The sequence below is a fragment of the Pleurodeles waltl genome, chromosome 4_1 (genome assembly GCF_031143425.1).
Source record: "Pleurodeles waltl isolate 20211129_DDA chromosome 4_1, aPleWal1.hap1.20221129, whole genome shotgun sequence".
NCBI classification, from domain to species: Eukaryota; Metazoa; Chordata; class Amphibia; order Caudata; family Salamandridae; genus Pleurodeles; species Pleurodeles waltl.
Window position 1 is genome coordinate 882,341,942 of NC_090442.1, and position 17,690 is coordinate 882,359,631.

The 17,690-nt window shown below is 43.7% G+C and overlaps 1 protein-coding gene across 1 annotated transcript in view; it reads left to right on the forward strand.

The window, feature by feature from the left end:
- The window catches only part of MOV10L1 (Mov10 like RNA helicase 1), a 933,047-nt gene that overhangs the window by 297,056 nt on the left and 618,301 nt on the right, over positions 1-17,690 (forward strand). The window lies entirely within an intron of this gene.

Below are 17,690 nucleotides of genomic sequence, written 5' to 3' on the forward strand. Positions count from 1 at the left end.
GATCATTTCCTATTGGACAGCTCTCAGCTCCAGGACCCCTTGCTATTTCCTACATCTCTCATCTCCAGCATAGTGCTTAGGTAAAAAGTGCATTAATTGCCCATTCAGGAACCAATCATCTATCTCTTGTAGGTTGATTACCTTAGAGTGTTGTTTTGCAACCTCAAAATCGTGTTACTTTATCTGACGCCATCTGACACCTTTCTTTCCCGAACATCTACCTCATTAACATCCACATACTGCCCACACATTAATTACATTTGCATGATTTTATACCTGTCAATCAGCCCCATGTTGTTAATATGACAAGAGACATGGGTAAAAAAAACTCCTCGTTGCCGGGTATTGAGTCCGCAATTCTTCAGCACTCCTTTATTATTCGTTGCAACAGCTTACATAATCTTGGCAGAGGCATAGCCATTATTTTTATATCATGCATTTCCTGCACTTTTCTCAGCTGTAATTATTTTCCAATTAGTGAATGTTTAATACCTCTTCAGTCCATTTTTGTGTACCAGTTTTAGCCCATGGTGTGAGTATCCTGTACCCAAGCACCAAGTGACCTAGCTGGAGCCGAACATAAGATGTAAAACAAATCTGAATCCCTGTTTAGCTTGATGACGTACAGGAAGCGTGTTGGGAAGTCTGATTGGCCCCAAAGGTAGATGACCAGATGAGATATGTCACATGAAGGAAACCCATAGCAACAAGTTTGGTCTGACCCCTGAGAAGTATCGCCTGATGACCAGGGTTAGCCAGAGGTAGTCACACCAGCCATGGGTAGAGGTTATTGTCTGCGTAGTTGTAGCATGTGGGGTTTGAAGAAATAATCACTTCCAGAAGTGGTTTGATGTAGTCATTGAACAAAAGCAGTGAGAAATGTGATCCTTTATAACTTCTCTATCAGTGTTGTGTATTTTAGTGGTAGACAAGAGGATGTAGATGGGGCTTGACCTGCCTTTAAGATAGATTAAGTCATGGTTATTGCTTTTAAATATCCTTAGCATTTAGAACGCTCATTAAGATGTCCTGATGTACATTTAATGCTTCTGATAGGTCCTAGAGAACGATTGCTGCAACTCTCCCATATCCACTATAGTTTTCAGGTATTTCCAAATTGAGATCAGGGCATATTCAGTGTCTCTTCCTGGCTAGATGCGTGTTTTGTGTTCCAGTAGAAGGACATTTTCCTCCAGGTGTTTTGAAACCTGGGAGAAGATGCACCTTTTTGTCAGTTTTCAAAGGAATGGTTTTGGGATATGGGTCTGTAATCGTTAGGAATAGTCGTCATGTGCGTGATGTTTTGAGTTTCAAAGTAAACATGTCAGTGGATTGAGATTTTGATGTTACTCAGTGTTGGGAAATTGCTGCTGAAGTTGAAAGAATTTATTTGGAATATTATTGAAGGCAAGAGTCTGGGTGCACTGGCTGGATCACTCGATCTCATTGAATTCCATGAGTGAATATGCCAGACTAAAGGAATTTAGTGAATGAAATGTCATGGCCAATGGATATTAAGACAGTTGGGTGAGTGGGAAATGGGGAGAAGGAAGGATATGTGCAAAAGGGCCTTTGTGAGGGAATCTAGAAGCTGGCTTACAAAGGTAGTTGGTGAGAGACATGGCCTGTTTCAGGGTATGTAGTGCATGGTGAAGGGGTCTACCTAAAGGTAAGGGTGAAGGAGTGTGGCTCAAAAAAAGGCCATGTTTGAAAGATACTTATGAAATTACCCTACTATCAAATGGCAGATAAATGAATGGATGAACTTTGGAACTAAACAAAACTGTGCTTTTATGTGTGCATGAACCTCTGCATGTCTTTAAGTTAGTACCATTTGTTTACATTCATGTTTGATCAACCAACCCACTGCATTGTGATGGTAGCACTTTAAAAGCAACCTGTTTTCGATGTCCATGGACACCAGTTTCCATTCAGTGTTTTGAAGTAATATTATGAAAGAGGGATTCTTGTTTCCTTCAACTACTGAGGTTGAGCACCCTTCCTTGCTTGGGAGACAGCATTTGAACCATGTCCTTGCCTTAACACAGAATTTTTTTTTTTGTTGATAGATTCCAGTCGGGTGATCCCTGTTTTTGTTTTTTAATTACTGAAATCTAAGGTTTTTATATAGATTCTTAGATTATTTTCTGGAATATTTCCTCACTTTAAAGATTCCTTAATTCCAGACTGCCTCATTCACTGTGCAGTCTCATGCTTTCGGTTTGCTTATCTGTTCTCTGGTAAATTACTACAGCTTTGTTGGAGGCTTTTGCCAAAATCCATGTCTCCAGTTAACATCTGTTTGTCTTTAAACCACTCATATCCTTTCTTCTTGAAAGCTCTTGTTTGATTTCCCTATCATCAATCTTACTATCCTGTTCTAAGCCTGTGATGTGATTACAGCAGTGTGTGGGCCATGATTATTCTGTTGCCAGCATTCCCTGTTTTGTGCCATCTGTACAGTCTATTTCTGCCTGATGATCTTGCAGATGCACTAAACTGCCTAGTTCTTGTTCCAAGTCCAAATCATCGGTTCCTTAATTGTGCTCCCAAGGCACCTTTTTCTGTGCTTTCTCAACTCTGTTATTTTCATAAAATTCATCATGCTTACTACCGACCTTTACCCATAATCTGTTGTTTGTCTGATTCTTTTTGTTTTTGTTGTCTTCTGACAATCTACCTTCCCACCTGTACTAATTCTGATATGCAACTGAAAAGGGTTATTTGTGCCATTAATATTACTGTTATTGCTGTTGTCAAGACTGGTCTTTTCTCAGCATCAAATTATTTCTCGGACACAACACAGCTGTTCCATTCTTCAAAGTTGCTGGGTGCACAGTAACAAACTAGATACTGCCCAACAGGTTTACTCCTAAATACAGAAACCATTTGATCACTTAGGTACACTCTTGTTTGATTACTGCACTACTCTCCACCTATGGCTTGGCTCCTCTTTGTGACCTCCTTTGTTATTATGTCCAAATACATAGCCACTGATCGGGCCTTGCCTCATCTTTTACCCTGCCCTACTATAGCCCAAAATAATCAGTTCTTTTATTTCTGAATATTCTAGGTGGATTCTCTTGCATCACTCTTCTATCAGGACAAGTCAAGCTACGTTTATTCAAGGTTTCTTGCCCAGATAAATCAGGGTTGTTAAATAGAATGAAATGAGAGACTGAAGGACACTGGCTGCGTGCTGATTTTGAGGAAGTTTTTCCTCCTTGTATATTCTATGCCAGGACTTTTGATCAATCAGGATATGTTGTCTTGAAACTAGTTTACCCTAGGCTTTCCACTCCTGTCCTCTCCCAGGTCCTAAGGATGTAATAACTATTGCAGACACAGGTACCTTCTTATGCTGTCGCACCAACTGATCTGTGCATTACTTCCAGAACAGCCAGCCTTTTATCGTCTGTAATCACAAACTGTGAGGAACAAAACATTTGGCAGTGTTCAGTGCTTATCTTCGTGGAAGACAGCAGGCGGTTTTCCTATCACACTACATCTCCCATTATAGAGAGATGCGTTGTGGGTTTCCTCAAGGCTTTGCCCTAGCCATACATTGTTCAACATCTATATGGCCTCCCTTGCTCCCATTGTACAAAGTTGGGGATTTAATATTGTCTCTTATGCAGACAATACTCAACTTATTTTATCTTTTCAACAGTTTGATGATACCATGGTCGAAATCCTTTAGGGTTGCTTTGTGCTGTTGCCAGCTAGACACACATCAGCTGTTTGAAACTAAACTCAGAAAAATCTGAAATTTTAGTGGTTGGTAATCCTCTCCTTTAGATCTCTCAAGACTGTGGCCAAGGGAACTGAAGGCTGTCCCTTCACAGTCTTCCACTGCTAAGAATCTTAGGTTTAATTTGTATACCTTTTTCATTTAAAGCACACGTGCAGGCTACCTCTGCTACCTGTTTTCTCCTTCTTAAATCTCTCAGGAAGACTTTGAAATATGTCCCTTTTACCGAAAGGAAATATATCGTACATGCGCTGATTACATCCCTATTATGTCAATGTTCTTTGGTTGCCAGTTAGGCTCTTCATAGAGTTAGTCCATTTTATATATTAGAAGAAGTTATCTTATACTCTCCTCAGAGGGTTTTACGCTCTGGTAAATTAAATGTTTTATGTACACCTAACCTATATAAAAGCAGAGCAGGAGGCAGGTCCTTCTCTTCTCTCGCCTCTAGGCTGTGGAACTCCTTACCAGCTTACCTCCTTGTTATCTCCATTAAATACTTTTTAAAGACACACTTGAAGACTTTTCTCTTCCATGAAATATAACTCGGTCAGTTTACTCTCTATCTCAGTTGAGCACCGTTCTGCTTCCTTTCGAAGCAGCTGTTGTGCTTTATAAGTTAGTTTTCATTCAGTCATTTATTCATGCATTGTGTACGCTTGAACTGGCAAATATAAATGCCTGCATTTTAGGCAGACTGTCCTGCATCCCAATATACTCACTGTCAGTTTGTCAGTATACCCATGGGACACCACAAATTAACATGTTCAAAATACAAAGATAACCATTTTAGGTTCATCGGTCTTCATCCCACAGCCTTGCTTTCTTTAAACACTATAATTAAGAGCTCAGTTTTACCCTAATAGTTTTCAAAGCACTGATCTCCGAAGGGTTCTGCTGTGCCGTGTGTAGCAGCTGCTGAGTGGACTACTGTGTGAAAAATGTTGTCTATATTTCTTATCAAGATGAGACATTGCTTGTAAGTTAAGACAGCCATTAACTCTTTAAGGTTTTGAAATACAAAAGCCACTTTATTAATCAATACATGTTAGAGAAAAGCCTGACTACCCAGGGCTTTCCTTCTGAGCTAAAGATAGACAGCAGGCCATCATTCTAGAGGAAGGACATACAAAAGTGCCATACTCAATGGGGTGTGCACCTGCCTGAATCATTGCCACATGGCCACAGGTTACTTTGACAGTTGAATATTCAGTGCACACCCTCAAATGTATAGCTATGTGGCAGTGACATGATGGTGAGTTTGCAAGCTACCAGTTTCTGCAGGAATGTTAAAATACCCCTCACGACAAAATCCAAATGACTGCAGCCATCACACTTGGGCGCTATCTCAGTGGCTCCATTCTGTGGGTCCCCATCACTCCTCTACAGGTGAAGTGATGATGAATGCCAGCATTCCAGGTGGGGGTTGTATGTTACAGAACAACTGCCACCCATTAAAAGTGACATTAGTCAAAAGAACCCTGATCACTGCCTGCTTAGAGTCTTAACTGCAGGGTTATTCGTAGCTCATCATAGTTAAAAGTGTATGTTGGCCAATCATCCTAAAAGAACCATCACAAACTGGAGAGAGAAAAACCTCCACCAGGACCAACTAATTTCCAAAGATGTCAAGCTGTTTTTCAGCCTGGCGAAGTGGCAGTGCTATCCTCGGATGTCCGACCTGCACCCCACCTGGTCATGAGTGACTCCTCCAACCAGGCAAAGGATCAGCCAGACTAATGCAAAATGGCACAACCCACTAACAGTTTCCCTAGACACTAACAGTGGACCCACCATTAATGCCAAACCTACACTTATGTGCTATAATCCCATGGTTTTGCTCTATGACTAGCTGTTATTAGACTTCACATCTTCTGTTGGACTTTAGGGGGAAGGATAATATTCATCATCATATCAACTTTATTTCGGTTCAAAACACCATAATAGCACAATAAAAAAAGATATAAATTTCATAGAACATAATACAGTACTTGATCTAGTGCAATACAATTTGTTAGTCTAATATTAGTAATGAGTGAATTCTGTAGCACAAACAATTAATATGTCAGTTGGAGTGCCCCCAAGGAGTAACTACATACTAGGTCAAGAAGCAGGTAAAGCAAAGAACCTCAAAGGAGGTCTAAATCTGGCTCCAAAATGGGCCAGTCCTGCTGCCTGTCACTAAAAATGGCAACAGGAGGGAACTCAAATGCTCTATTACTAAAAGTTGGAGTGCATTTTGCACCAACCATTAAAATTTAAGATAAAACAACATATACATACATAGTAGGCAGAGTATGCATAAAGAAATTCCTAAAATAGAATCTACAAAAACACTGTATAAAGTAGGTTAAACAATGATGAGATTCAGATATTTAAGGCATTCCTTCTAGAGGAGTATTGTTAAAAATGGGGTCTTTGGTTGGCATTCAGGTTACCCCTGTCCAAACTAGGACCCTCACTCTAGTCAGGGCAAAGGAGAAACACACCTTGTTAACCCGCAGTCACCCCCTTGGTAGCTAAGCACAAGAAGGGAAGGCTTAACCCAGAAGCAACGTGTAAAGTATTTGTACCAACATACACAGTAATACAGTTAAAACAATACAAAATGGATAGCAGTTTAGAAGAACGGGCAATATTTATCTAAATCAAACAAGACCAAAACAACAAAAATCCGATATACACAAGTCAAGATAAGAATTTTCAAAAGAATAAAAGTCTCCGTAGAAAACAAAGGAAATGTTGATTTCACACAAAGTACCTGGTTTGCGTAAAAAATAAAGCCGCACGGGTGCGAATGCATCAGAAAAGTCAGCGATGAGTCGATTCTTTACTCGCAAGTGAGGCCGTGTCTCGTTTCTTCTCCTGTCGGGTAGGTGATGCACCATTTTTCGCTCTGGCAAGAGAGCTCTGCGTTGATTTCCGGACGGGGCCCCTCGGATCCGCGCAGGTTCACAATAACTCTCGCCCAGCGACGGTGCATGAGAAATCCGGCTGCACGTTGTTGGAAAACCGCACTACATGGGGTTTGCGTCGGTATCAGCAGCTGCAAGTGGGTGTTGCGTTGTTTCTCCAGCTGCGATGCATCGATCTCCCAGCCGCTATGCAGGTGGAGCATCGATTTTAGCAGCGAATCGGGTGGTGTGTCGTGTTCAGCCATGTTGCATCAAATTTCCCATCACGGCATTCTGTGCATGGATGTCAGTCTTGGTCTGCCAAATGTACCTCTCAAGGGTCCAGAGACTGGACAGGGTACCACTTGGCAGGGCAGGAGTCTGAGCAGATAGCCCAGGTGCTGGCAGATGAAGTCTTTAATGGACCCGAGACTTCAAAACAGGAGGCGTCCTCAGTTCAAGCTCTTGGAGACTTCTCACACAGGGATACTCAACAAAGTCCAGTCTTTGTCCTCTTTCAGGCAGAAGCAGCAAATGCAGGCCAACCCAGAAAAGCACAGTTACAGGCAAAGGGGCAGTACACCTTCAGTTCTTCTCCTTGGCAGAGGTTCCTCTTGATTCCAGAAGTAATCTGAAAATCTAAGGTTTTGGGTCCACTACTTATACCCTGTTGTCTTTGAAGTAGGTAAACTTCAAAGTAAAGTCCTTGTTGTTCACAGGAACTTGCCCTGCCCAGGCCTGGACCCTGACACACACCAGGGAGTTGGAGACTGCATTGTTTGAGGGCAGGCACAGCCCATTCAGTTGTAAGTGACCACTCTCCCTCCACACTAGCTCAGATATCTCACCCCAGCTCCCTTTGTCTGAGTGTCTAGAGGGGATTCACAAACAGCCCAACTGTCAGTCTGACCCAGACAGGGAATCCACAAACAGGCAGAGTCACAGAATGGTTTAAGCAGGAAAATGTCCACTTTCTAAAACCAAACAATGTATTTTTAAATTGTGGGTTCAGAGACACCAAACTCCATATTTCTATCTGCTGCCAATGTGGGTGGCGCAACCAGTGCTGTAGGCCCAATAGTAGCATTTGATTTACAGGCCCTGGGCACTTCTGGTGCACTTTACTAAGGACTTACTAGTAAATCAAATGTGCTAATCATGGAAAAGCCAATTACACATACATTTTACACAGGGAGCATTTGCACTTTAGCACTGGTCAGCAGTGATAAAGTGCCCAGGGTACCAAAACAGCAAAAAAAAACAGAGTCCAGCACATAGTCAAAACATGAGAAGCAGAAGCAAAAAAGACAGGGGAGGTGGTCAAGGATGTCCGGTCTACCAAGTATTATGGGATATTCTAACATCAATAATATAAATGTACCTGGACTGCCAAATCTAGACTGCATGGAGGTATTGTGCAACCGCAAACACCACCATCCTGGAGGTATCAGTTCTTAAGATCCTTGCGGCAACCAAGTAACTCCCGACACCCAACAATCTGAACTGAGGTAGAAACCATTTTCTCTTCTGGGCATCGTACGCTGGGCAAAAAAACAAAATGTGAGGTAGATCTTCTAAAGGTCCCTTCCATCCTGGGCACATAGTACTCGGATACATGCTTGCCCACTTAGCATAGAAGGACCTGATTGGTTAAGTCTGGTATCTGAATTGTAAAAACAGTTTCCTGGTCAAGGTGGGAGTGATTTCTTTTATCATGTCCTAGTAGCTGGGAGCCAACCTAAACTCCAGAAAATCCAGGCTCAGAGGGCAACTGCTTCTGCCTATGACCTCTTCAGATACCATCTGCAAATAGGTTATGTGATCATAGCTCTGGAGCTTGGTGTGAGAATCTCGGGTGTTGCCCACAAGTCTCCCAATCCCAGCTTCCTAAGCAAGGACCCAATATGCATGAGCCAGGATATATGCTGGATGCCGGGGAGAGCTAACACATCTCTGAGGAATGCTCTATAAGCATTTACGGCAGGTGAGGACAAGATCCTGTGCCAATACAAAAGAAGTTGAACCTCGGCTTTCCAGGAAATTGTCTTGAATGCCAGATCTATATACAACAGAACTCAAGAAGTGCTCTTTGAAAGTGCGAACAACTGCCCAAGAAATCTGTTCTCAGAGAGAGATAGAGCGTTACAGTTGGCATATACCCATATTTCCGCTCCCTATAGAACTGTACCCAGCACCTTAGTATTATAAATGTCTATCGCTCGAGCGGCTTTCTTAGAAAAGATATTATTAACTAATGATAGCAGTTGAGATTAATACTGCGAAAGTGAGCAGTCAGCCTTAGAGACCCCCCTCGACCAGTCTAAGTTAGTTAACCTCAAGCCTAGGTAGTCGAAGTTAGATACTTGCTCAGTAGGGGCTGTATCAATGATAAGTTTGCAATTGTAAGCTTAAGCTCTGGCTGGATTAAAAACTATAAATTTAGTTTTTGTGCTGTTGAGTTCCAAACCCCGCTCCAGACAAAAAGTGTTAAAATTATCCAACAGCTGCCGAAATCTGCATAGTGATTTGGAGATCAAGAGAGTATTGTTTGCAAAAAGCAGTCTCGGCACTCTGTTGGTACCCACCCTAGGCACCTTGCAGCTGTCCCTGTACAACCTTTTTGACAAGATAATTTATGTAGAGGGGGAATAGGGTGGGGACCAGTATGCATCCTTGCCTAACTGCCTTCTGAATACTTATAGGTGGGGTCAGCTTCCCCTTATTCCCCCGTCTTACACAAGCATAATTCTCTTTGTGCAGCCCTACCATAATAGCCAGTAGATTGGGCGGCATACCCATATTATCCAGAGCATGGCTTGAGGTACCAGGTTGAAGGCAGCACATAGGTTAACAAGTGCAACAAAAAGCTGCCCCCTATTTACTGTCACTGCCTTCCAGAAGAGGCAGTTGAAGCTGAAAATGTGATCTAATGCGCTGATGCCACTCCTAAACCCTGCTTGGGACTTGGATAGGAAATCGTTCATCTCTATCCACTCTAGAATATGGTTCAGAATTTGTCTACAAAAGATCTTATGGGAGGCATCTATAACACTAATCGGCCTATAATTGCTAGGGACACTATATTGACCCTTCTTATGGATTGGAATGATTTCTGCCAGCTGCCAAAAAGTGGGGACTGCCATACCCTTTAGGATGGCATCAAAAAGATAATTCAGCTATGAACCCCAAATACCCATATATAGTTTATATGGCTCATTAGGGAATAGATCGGGCCCAGGTGCCTTCCCTCGCAACATGGAACTGATGACCTCCTCAGTCTCTCCAAGGGTTACCCCTAGGATATCTTCATCTCTTAGTTTTTCGGCAGGTGCTTCTCACCTCCCTCTGCAGGAACTGTAATACCGGGCGGTGAGCCTCAGAGGCTCATGCCTTTTGTTACAGCAACCCAGGGCATCCCAGCTAGTGGAGATGTCCGCCCCTCCGGCCACTGCCCCCACTCTTGGCGGCAAGGCTGGAGGAGATAATGAGGAAATCACGGAGTAGTCACCCACTAGTCAGGACAGCCCCTAAGGTGCCCTGAGCTGAGGTGACCCCTGCCTTTAGAAATCCTCTATCTTGAGTTTGGAGGATTCCCCCAATAGGAATAGGGATGTGTCCCCCTTCCCTCAGGGAGGAGGCACAAAGAGGGTGTAACCACCCTCCAGGACAGTAGCCATTGGCTACTGCCCCCTGACCTAAAACACACCCCTAAATGTAGTATTTAGGGGCGATCCTGAACCCACGAAATCAGATTCCTGCAACCTACAACAAGGACTGCTGACCTGAAATCCCCGCAAAGACGGCAGAGACGACAACTGACTTGGCCCCAGCCCTACCGGCCTGTTTCCAGACTCAAAGAACCTGCATAGTGACTAATCCGACAGGGACCAGCAACCTCTGAGGACTCAGAGGACTGCCCTGAACCTGAAGGACCAAGAAACTCCCGAGACCAGCAGCACTGTTCAAAAACTGCAACAACTTTGCAACTTTAAATCAACTTTCAAAGAACTATCTCTTCTCTCCGGATCGTGAGACTTCATACTCTGCACCTGACGCCCCCAGCTCGAGGTTCAAGAGAACAAACACCGCAGAGAGAACTCCCAGGCAACTACAATGAAGTGGGTACCCTGAGTCGACCCGCTGGGCCCCCACAGCAATGCCTGCAAAGAGGATCCAGAGACTTCCCCTGACTGCGACTGCCTTGTATTAAGGAACCCGACGCCTGGACCAAGCACTGCACCCGCAGCCCCCAGGACCGAGAGGAACCACCTTCCAATGCAGGAGTGACCAGCAGGTATCCCTCTTCCTAGCCCAGTTGGTGGCTGGCCCGAGGAGCACCCCCGTGCCCTGCCTGCACCGCCTAAGTGACCCCTGGGTCCATCCATCGCTTTCAGTAGCAAACCCAACGCCTACTTTGTCCACTGCACCCGGCCTCCCCTGTGCCGCTGAGGGTGTGTTTTGTGGACATGTGTATGTGTGTTTCCCCATCCCCTCCCCCCAGTGCTCTACAAAACTCCTTTGGTCTGCTCCCTGAGGATGCAGGTACTTACCTGTAAGTAGAATAGGACCGGAGCACCCCTGTTCTTCATAGGCACCTATGTGTTTTGGGCCCTCCTTTGACCTCTGCACCTGACCGGCCCTGTGTTGCTGGTCCAGTGGCTTTGGGGTTGCCTTGAACCCCCAACAGTGGGCTGCCTATGCCCAGGAGACTGTGTAAGTGCTTTACTTACCTGAGAAACGTAACCAAACTTACCTCCCCAGGAACTGTTGATTTTTGCACTGTCCACTTTTAAAATAGCTTATTGCCATTTTAACCTAAACTGTGTGTACTACTGTTTTAAATCAAAGTTCTATACTTACCTCTGTGAAGTACCTTGCATTTTATGTACTTACCTCAAATCTTGAATCTTGTGGTTCTAAAATAAATTTAAGAAAATATATTTTTCTATATAAAAACTATTGGCCTGGAGTTAAGTCTTCGAGTGCGTGTTCCTCATTTATTGCCTGGGTGTGTACAACAAATGCTTAATACTACCCTCTGATAAGCCTACTGCTCGACCACACTACCACAAAATAGGGGTGGGGGGAGATTACAAAATGCTCGACAGTTGACCAAGCCATTGGAATAAAAATTATGACATCTGCTACTTTCAGGAAACCGGGAGTTTGGGTACAGTCACTAGGAATTGGTACACGTCTTTAGAGACCCCCCCCCACTCCCACAAATACCCACTTGTCTACAAGAAGGCATTCTGTTACCGACTCCCCCACTAATTTTCCTAGTGAATACCTTACAGTTCACAGACTGGTCACTCGCTTGCTCTTTCTCAGGTTTCATACAACCCCGGGGTTCCGCCCTGGTGAATTTGTTCCACTTGTCAGACTACTTACAAAACTGTCCCCTTGGGAAGAATTAGTCAGTCAGTGTCCCCCAGCCAACTATGCCTGACATGGTCTCCCTGTAAGTCACAGCTAGGGACATTCTGCAAGATATAGTCACCCTTATAGCTGATCTGAATCCAGGCAGGGGCGTGACATATTCTGCTTGCGTCCATGGACAATAAAACATTGACCAGCCCACACTCCCTCAGGGACACTCACTACATCCACAGACTTGCCTGAGATTTCAATGTGCTCTGCTTTTGTGATGTCGCTCCTGATAATTGAGAAACTACGACTTTGACAGCCTCCATATTCTTCTGCCACCCTGGTAGCGCAAAACCGCAGGCTCACCCATAGTGCGGGGTTCCAAGGATTATGGGGCGTTATGAAGGTCTGACAAATCGTTGGCAATAAAAAGCACACATTGTGGGAATACAAGATGCGCTTTGTAGCGTGACAGAAGAAACCCCGCCCCCTTGCAGCAAGTCTGCAATGGGAGCTCCTGGCTCAGGGGCAGTTGGTACAGCGAGGTTCCTGTTGCCTGTGGAGTCTATTGAGTGAGGGCGTCCCTTCCTGGCGTCTCTGGATGTCGTGTGCCATGGGAGAGCAAGGTGCGCTTTGTACCGTGTCAGAAGAAGCACCGCCCCCTTGCAGAAACATTGCAATGGGTGCTCCTGGCACAGGGGCAGCTGGTACGACGAGTCCCCTGTTGCCTGTGGTGTCTCTGGAGTGAGGGCCTCCCTTTTTGGCGACACTGGATGTCCCCAAGGATATTATTCTAGTAGGGCCGTGCCAATAACCGTAGAGTCAGCATCCTAGTACCGATTTGTACCCATTGCTTCAAGCCTAATTATTTGATACCTTTGCATAATGAATGATCCCTTCGCGTTATATGCGTGCTTTACATAATAACATCAACAGTGACACAAAGGTTATACATTGAATGAGAAAAAGAACTAACAATTGAAGGAATGTTGAAATGAGCAGAAGGACAAGGATAAGAGAGAACAGAAAAAACAAGGAGTGAAGGATGGGCCGTAGTAGACACCCTTTCTACAAAGCCCTATCCAAGCACTGGTTAAAACGCACCTCCCATGCTCCTTCTACTAACTTCCATTCTGCTCCTTTTGCAAATCCCAGTCATTAACTGGCTATATGGAGAGCCTCAACAAAACATCACCCAAATCTCGCCTGTGGTAATGGCACCAGAGATGCTATAGGATCACGGCTACCTCTGCTGGTCCCTACCTTATAGGATGAGATCGGACCTAAAGGCCGGGCCGTGAGTCTCTTTGATCCTGCATTGCCAGTCTGAGAGTAACTCTGGTCTTGTCACCTCAAGTAAGGGTCCGATCTAAATTGCCTGCTGCTAAGACGCTAGGTGGAGTTCGGCCAGGCACCTGCCGGGAATGGGACATAACACTTCATTATGTCAAATATATGTTTCTATACAGAAATACAACAGTGACACTGGATTGTGGACAAAATAATTCATTTGTGAAAAACGATCAATGAGTTAATTCACACTAATTATGCAGGGGTCAAAATATCTTAAAGGTTTGTCTGGCATCTTTAAAGCTCTTAACTACCTACTAAGATTGCACAATGAATAAGTTGTTTGATATATATGAATAATCGATTGGAATAATTGTTTCAGTTCATACTCATTCTGATTTATAGAAACAACAACATAAATTCAGTACACCATGTGCTTATCAAAGTAGACTGTGACAATTGTTTCTAACAGCATCTCGTCACCCCCACTGTCATTCCCTGTAGATAGCAGCCATATGCATTCTTGTAAATTAATGTTTTTATGTGTGTTAACCCAATTTATGTGAACTAAGAGTACACATCTCAGAATGCAAATGCTGTAGAGCAAGCTTAGTCAAGTAGTAGCTTCTGAGCTGCCCATAAGTAGCTTCCTGGGTGCTCTCCAGCCTACTAAACTATACCCGTTTGCTTGTTATTATTATAATTTATATATGCATACCAAAACTGAAAAATGTGTGTTTGAGATAAAAATATTTCTATTTTCAGAATTCATAAGCTGATGTTTGGTGAAAAACTGGTTACATTTCCAAAATATATGTCAAGATATTTGAATTATAATGTGGCGATGGGGACGTTTATTACTATTATTATGTTGGTGCCACAGGCTTTGAAGCTATGACTGTTGCCCATTTCTTATGGAGAGGTATTGCACATTGACAAAACCTTTCTTACATTACTCCTGACAACCACACCAGCTGCACTCAGGTGGCCAGTGCTGGTTATCTTGCATGTAGTGGCCCCCAATGTAATTTTGTCTGATTTACCACTATTACAAGACAAAAATATTAGTAGTTCGGGTGATTTTCATTGAATATAAGCTGTTAGGTAGACTTGTCTAGCTCACTAGTCACGCAAGAGGGTATCCAGGCGCTTTGGCAGGTGTGTGGTCCCCAAAGTGCTTATATGAAGAGTCTGGTCTTCAGCTTCTTGTGGAACTCAGAAGGTTATGAGGAGGCTCTGATGGTCGTTCCATGTCTTGGTTGCAATACATGTTAATGAACGGCCTACAGTTCTGCTTTCGCGGATGCAGAGGGTGTGTGCAAATGAGGCAGAGAGTATGTTTCTGGTGAGTTGGTGAATGTGCATGCGGCTGTTTCAGGTATTCTGGTCCGGTGTTGTGTAGGGCTTTGTATGTATGCATGCAAAGTTTAAACTTGCTGTTCTTGTGACTGGGGAGCCAGTGAAGCTTTCTGAGGTGTGGTATGATGTGGGTGCAGCGTGGGAGGTCGAGTACAAGTCTTGCAATGGTGTTCTAGATGGTCTGAAGCCTATGTAGGAGTTGCTTCAAGATTCTGGTGTAGAGTGTTTGCAGCAGTCCAGCCTGCTGGTGATCAGTGCTTGCATGATGGTCCTTCTGGTGTCCTGAGACCAATTTACAGATATTTTTCAGCTTGTGTAGAATGTGGAAGCAGGAGGTGCACACTGCGTTGAATTGAGCCGTGGGTAGAATTGGTGGTGTTTATCCTTGCTGGGAGAATTTGGGCAGGGGTACCAGAAACGTCTCTTATCAACTCCCCCCCCTTCCCCAACAGCCTTCCGACTGTAAAGCCGCTACCTCTAGAAGCAGAGACTTGCACCGGGCTGTGCCATTTGCTGAAGGAATGTAGGGATTCCTATTATTTCACCAAATCGCAGACATGCACCCCATCAAAGTAAGAGACAGTTGACATGCAAATATATACCCTTAATACACAGTCTGTATTGGGAAATAGATATCATAATTTTTTATAATATTAGCATTAATGAATTACGTAAAAGATATACCAGTAGTGTCATTTAAATTGGGGAAAAAAAAACATAGGACCTAAATCACTTAAAGGACATACAAGACCAACCTTGGTACAGAAAGAAAAGAACCTAGATGTGAAATACAGAGCGAGCCAGAAATGAGACAACAGCATTAAAAGAGGGACAATATATCAAGCACGTGCAGAAAGAGGCATCCAGCACGACTAGTTTGATGGTTTCAAATAAAATTAACCTTGGCACTTGTGGTATATTACAGGGACAAATAAAATCACTGTGAAAGAAACCGAGATGCAGGATATGAATCAACGGAGAAGAGAATAAAACAAACCCAGGGAAGCACCTCTGTGAAAACAAGCATTTGCAATGCAACAGGTCTCACGTTTGTTTGCGTTAGAGCTATTAGCGTTGTAAACTCCTAACCAAACTTTTCTTGCCACATAAACTAATAATGAAAAGTAAAACAGTGCAATTATTCAAGTAACAGGGTCGATGTCATGCAAAGCGCTTGACTTCTGCCCAGCGCGATTGCGATTGTCAGGAAATTAAAAGATAAAATAGTCCAGAAACCACCTGAAAAAATGGAGCCAAGTATGCGCTTGAGGAGGGCTAAGCACTGCAAAAGGCTGATGGATGCATGCCGTTCACAAATGGAATCGATCGATTTTTAAAAGGCAAGCCCACAAACTAATGGAAGTGACGGGCGTGACATGGGTGTGGTTAGAAGCCCACATAGAGATTAAATGATGGTCCAGAGCGCTGGTGCACGCTCGATCCTAAAAAACGAGCAGGAAAAGGGATACACAAATCCAGACCTTGAGAAAGAAACAAAGATCTATGACTTATCACAGGCTGGGTAAATAAATCAAATTCAAGGGTGGAGGGTAGGGGTAGGGGAGGTGGGACTAGGAGACAATAGCCATGTTAAAGATAAGTATATGTGAGAGTAAGCCAGTATCTGCATAACAGAAGAAAGAGTTGAACAAAGGAAGCCCTCGGGGACATTTTTCCTATTTTGCCTGCAAGTGCTGTTTCCTTAGCCTGTTGGGCAGTGCTTTATCTTGCTCGTCTTAGCACCTCACAGATCCACTTTGGGAGAGTTCAAAGCACCGAAGCAGTCCATGCAGATACTCATTATCCATCATCCGTCTTCTCTGTCCCAGTCCTTACAAAATGAGTAGGCCATCCTACCACACAGGAACGTTTCTAAGCAAAGTGAAAAACCTCAATCCTCTTTCTCTAGTAACTGATGAACTATTCAATAAAATCTCCTACTTTCCCTCCAACTTTTCATGTCTCCCGCAGGTCATCAAGCCGTGATTTATTTATTTTAACATGTTTATTGCAAATTCTTTCAAAATGCTGTTTTACCTAACCACTGCCTGTGAGAGTGAGCTACCAGCACATGTACTTGGCTGGAGCAGGCAGAGTTTTCAATGCAGGCAACAGGGTCTGTACTACTCCCCCTATGGTCGGATGCTAGTATTGGTCCATGTGACAGGAGGTTTGGCAGCTCCATTGTCTGGTCCCAGTATCTAGGCAACATATTTAAACAGGAAATGTTTTCCTGCTGGTGAACAGTAGTTTTGTTGTGCTTACCATTGCTGTCATGGAACCTAAAAAGCCACCAGAAAATATGGAACCTCCTGAAAAAGAGATTTTGCAGATTTCTAGAGGCAACCTGTAAACTGTAATTAAAACAAGCATTTGCAATGCAACGGGTCTTGCATTTGCTCGAGTTAGAGCTATTAACGATGTAAACTCCTAACCTGACTTTTCTTGCCACATAAATTGAAAGAAAGAAAAAAAAAGAGCGCGATTGCGCTTTGTAAAATGCAGTGCGATCGCGTTTAATTGAAAAACAGAAAACTGAGCGTGATCGAGCTACGTAAAACCAAGTGGGATTTTGCTGCGTGGAAAATAAAAAGATAAAGTAGTGCTGAAAACATGGGGCCTGGTATGTTTTCAGTAGTTGCCCGGTGCCCTCGAGGAGGGTGAAACACCAGAAAAGGCATGACATATGCGTGCTGTAACCGGGTCGACGCACCCTGATTACAAAAGGATACTCCAGGACACGCCGAACAGTGCTCAGGTGACACTTCTGCACTCCCGGAAATGGCATTAAAAAGCACAGAAGTCACTTTTTTTGAAACCCAGAAGTAGAAATAGGAATGTGTCTGAAAGATTTCATTTGTCTCACACTACTACTGTGCACACTTTTTCTGGGCATTTAGTGGTGCATCCCCCACAAACCCCCCCTGTAGGACATATAAAGAAGACAGAAAAAAACACTTACGGTTCTCTTTCCTGCCGTTCCTTGGGTCCCACGATGAGGAGGTCCCCATCCGAAGACCAACCTAAAG